This window comes from Brassica oleracea, chromosome C8 (assembly GCF_000695525.1).
Source record: "Brassica oleracea var. oleracea cultivar TO1000 chromosome C8, BOL, whole genome shotgun sequence".
Lineage (NCBI taxonomy): Eukaryota > Viridiplantae > Streptophyta > Magnoliopsida > Brassicales > Brassicaceae > Brassica > Brassica oleracea.
Genome location: NC_027755.1, coordinates 22072001 through 22077298, shown reverse-complemented (window position 1 = coordinate 22077298; position 5298 = coordinate 22072001).

Here is a 5298-nt window from a genome sequence, read left to right as displayed (position 1 = left end):
CCAGCAACGAATATAAACTATGGTCTTTCCTATTCAACAGAGCAAAGAGATTGATTTTATACAATTGAAAAGACCAAAGAGAAAGGTTTTACCTTATGAACAATCGTGGGGGTTTGTCAGACAAAGCCCAAGCTTGAGCTTCGATCATGCCTCTTCATCACTCCATATGAAGACACAAACACAGAAAAAAAAAACAAAAATTAGTGGATAGAACTTATCTAGATTCACGATGAAATAACATAATCTAAGCCCAGTTTTATTAGATTCCCCGACATGCACAAGCTAAGACGTGCACAAACAAACTCATCCTTACCTTTCCAGCCACCGAGAAGAAGAAGAGCCACGACGAAGAAGAGAGATCTCGCCATTATCCTTCGCCGATGAGACCAACCGATAGAGGGGATTCCGTTTTCCTTCGTCAACAAGACCCGCTTAGAGAGCCACCGAGAAGAAGAACAGCCACGGCGAAAAAGATATATTGCCTTCTCGATCGCTTGGAGAGGAGAGAAGGAAGAGAGAAACAGAGAGATAGAGAAATGAAGAACCGAGACGAAACAACGCGTTTCATTTTTCCTCTCCCCAATTAACTTCAGACACGTGTCTGTCAAGAGGCGCCCCTTCGCATCCGTAATTAAGCTGCGTGTCTTCATATTTTGGCTGTGATTTGAATATTTTTAATCTATTTAATATTAAGGGGAGCAGTTAAAAGCTTGCAATAAATATGCCCTAAGACGGCTATTATATAATATTTATCACATGCAGAAGACCGCCATTTGTGATATCATATGTGTCCTCCTTTTTAATTAGAGTCCATGCCAATATCAATTTTTCTAGGTGAATTATTTGTTAATCGAAATTCGGATTGCTTATCGACTCTATTAAAATAGAGTCATTAAAAATATCGACTACAAATAAGTCATACTAGGACCAATCTAATAACTAACATAATCCATATTAAATGACATTTACATATCATAGTATATATCTCTATTAAAAACGTTACTAACTTGATAATAAAACAATCCAACCAATTGTTCTACCTGTATGAAATCATCACTGTATGTAAAGCAATGGTCATGCTCTGTTTTATCGACTCTATTAAAATAGAGTCATTAAAAATATCGACTACAAATAAGTCATACTAGGACCAATCTAATAACTAACATAATCCATATTAAATGACATTTACATATCATAGTATATATCTCTATTAAAAACGTTACTAACTTGATAATAAAACAATCCAACCAATTGTTCTACCTGTATGAAATCATCACTGTATGTAAAGCAATGGGTATATTTTCATTTTATTTTATATTCAAAATGATGTTTTAAAAATAATAAATATATCCGCGCAGGCGCGCGGGTTCAACTCTAGTAGTTTATTAATAGTCTGTTCTCTTTGCCAATATCAATTTTTCTTCAAAATTATACAAAACATCTTTGTCAAATACAATACAGCGCCGCAGCATTTGGAACACCAATAAAATTATAGTATGTTGAATATTCTTTCAGATTTTTTGAAGATATTTGTGTTGACTAAATAGGTCGGTCCAAGTACTAAACAATACATTTTTACCCAATATGAAAATTTAAAATTTAGTCGAAAAATCAACCCTACCAATAGAAGAAAATGAACTTTCAAAAATGAAAAACAAAGAAAATAATAAATTTTTACATAGAAATTGAAAATATGGTAAACTTCACAACAAATAAGATAATTTATACATATCAAAACCTTTATGGAAATATCGGAACCATAGGACTTCGGAAATAATATGGTCAATTTTGAAATATTACATATCGAAAACATGGTCTGTGTCAGAATGTGTTCAATCGTAGTAAAAAATGGAGTGCGGACTTTTCTAAGTACGACTGGAAACTCCACATTTTTTGTTAAATTCAAAAAATATTTTTTTAGACATTAGACGACAAGTTATTAAAAAAACAATAGGCGAGCGAAACACATAATTGAAAATTCGAGGAAGGTGAGTAAATTATACGGAAGTGGTCGTATTTGAACTCGATAAACTAAGCAACAACTTGGTCACTCAAACACTGGACTTGGACAAGATCGAAATCGATCATACCAAGAAAAACTATAGGGACCGAAGAAAGATAATGGCTTTAAGATTTCGTACAATTAGCTTCCACTCTTTTATTTCGACTAGTCACACTTAACTTTGGGTTTTTGTCTTCCAGCGACTTTAGATGAGCTATTTATTAAGTTAACAACGGCCAGCATGATTAATGCAGATCTCGAAGTACTTAGCGTAATATAAGATACGTTTCTTAACTTTTAACTAAAAAAAATTAAGAGGCGTCTCTTATCTATTCTATTAAAAAAAAGTACAAATTAAGACTAACCATTAAATTTACACAATATTTACAACTTAATGCTATTGAAATAATTAAATGAACCTATTTTTAAATAATTTTTGTATTTTCTAAAATTAATGAAGTAATAATTACTCCTACTTCTATGCTTTCCATGTCTTTTTCAAAATTAATAAAACATTTCCTAAATTAAATTCACAATCAATTCAATATAAATCTTTTAACTTATCTATTTCATATTAACATAATAAACATTAATGAATATCAATATATACAAAAAATATTTATGTAACAATATAAGTTACATTTTGTCTCATTCTCTACCACAATTCACGTTACTTTTCATTTTTTTTGGAATGCACCATTATAATTATTTACTAACTTACCATGTATATAAAATAATTTATTAGACATTATTGTAAAATTTTGATCCACAAAAAAAAATAAAATAAAACATTTGTATAGATGCACGGATCATATTCTAAAAATGGTGGTAATACAATTGACGGTTTACAAGAAAAAATAAAATAAAAAAATATAAACTATAAAATTGTCATGCTTATAAATGTTATTAAATAATTATTTAACACATGTAAGATTTTAAAATATATACTATCACTTAGAAAAAATAATTTATTTACAAAAGTAAAAGCAAACATCCGCAAAGTCATGGTTTAAATATACACAAAATTAAGCCCATCTATAATTTCTTATCAGTCACATCAAATTTATATTTTCATTTTATTTTCTTACAAATTTAAATCTTAATTTGTATATGTTCCAAATTTGATTGAAGTTTAGCAATCATTTTATTTACTTACAAATATTATAGCTAATGTATCATTTATAAATAGCATGCTAATTCACAATTTTCTATTTTCGTACTTTTTATTTAAAAAGTTTGTTCGCTATATATATTAGACATGGATCTAATTATATAAATGTTATATTTTTATATAATACCCAATATCGGTGATACATTTTACTCTAAAATGCTAAAATATAAAATTAAGTACAAATATATCATTTGCATTTACAAATATGACTACATTTACAAATAAATCATTAAATACAAACACAAATTAAATACTCGCGCGGTCGCGCGGATCGAGGTCTAGTATCTCTTATTTAAGAAATGTTTCTTATTTTTTCTTAGTTAAAAGGTAAGAGACGTATCTTATATTACACTAAGAACTCCATTCTAAGAGACCCATATTAATCATGTTCTAAAACCTTATTTAAGAACCGGTTCTTAGTTTTTTTAGTTAAAAGTTAAGACACAGTTTCTTAACTTCCGCTAAGAACCTCATCATAAGAACTCTGGGTTAATCATGTTCTAATGATCTTTATCCATGGAAAATCTTAAAAGACTTGGTCTAGTGTTACCAATCTGGTTAATTTCCATGAACCATAGGCTAAATTCTGTTTTTAATCTGTTCATATTTTTATTTGTTTTGATGAACCGTTCATATTTTTATTTGTTTTGATGAACCAGATTATAAAACATCAAAACCTAATTCGAACAGCTTTTTTTTGCTACATAACTCTTCGTGCTAAAAGAAGGCAACTAAAATCATAATTTTCTCTTTTATGTCATTCTTGTTTAGACCTTAAAAATCACAATTTTAATTTACTAATGGTATATAGTTAAAAAATGAACTTTGTAAGACCATCTCCAATGTATTTTTCTATTTTTTCTTCTATAATAGAGAAACTCTATAATAGAGGTGAGTTTCTCTCCAATGTATTCCTCTATTTTTTACTCTAAAAAGGAATATTCTTGAAAGATTCTTTTTTTATTTTACATTTTACACCTCTAACTTGTAAATGTTGAAAATTAACCCATTCATTATACTTTTTGAATTTTTTTCATAATATTGCAAAAATATTTAAATTAAACATTTTATTACAAAAATACATTAGACAAAAAAAAAACAAAGTACCATTATCTAACAATCATTATTACTAAATTTTTCCCATAAATGATCAATTAATGCATTACGAAGTGAGAAATGAGCTTCTTTATCTTTGATTTTTCTGAATCGACTTAGAAACTCTTGGAATCGGTTATCTTCATTATCTGGTATTTGGACTTCCGGAGGTGTAGCTTCTCTTCCAATTCCAATCGGTGCATCGAGATCACGCTCATCCTCAATAATCATATTATGTAAAATTATACATGTAGTCATTATATCATGTAGTACTTTTTTTTTTTCCAAAAACGTACCGGTCCTTTCACAATCGCAATAACAACAAAAAATATTTTATATATACAAATAAAATGGTCAAATATATAAAAAAACTATCGATAATATATACAAATAAATTTATATCGTGCAATAGGTCTTATCCCAGTTAGAAAGCATATCATTATTCATATGGTATGGCCCAACTCGGATAATTAAGTGAAAATTCGTAAATTCAAAGGAAAAACAAAATTGCGTGGAGCTTTATGGGCGGATAACCATTTTGGCACGTGAGGTAGACGACATGTAAGGCTAAAAAATAGATCTAATTATATACATTTTGTTATATATATTGACTAGTCATAATGGGGGCCAAGGTCTCCAAGGATAATCATATTGACAATGATTTGTTCTTTTACCATTTTTATGTATATCACATTTAATTCGAAAAAAACAACATATCCACCAATCTCCTTTGTACTATGAATTTTTTTCTTTTGTAAACTTCCTTTGTATGAATTCTATATGAAAAAGCATATTTATTCTATTAAAACAGCAGTGTGACCCATTGATATAGGTAGGCCTGGGTATTTCGGGTATCGGTTCGGTTCGGTTCGGGTATTTTGGGTTTCGGGTAGTTTGGATAGGGGCTAGAGGATCCATTTAGTACTTGACCTATTTTCGGTTCGGTTCGGTTCGGATAGTTCCGGGTTCGGTTCGGTTCGGAAAGTAAATGTAGGAACCGGAAAATATCCGGAAAAAGTTCGGTTCTCAT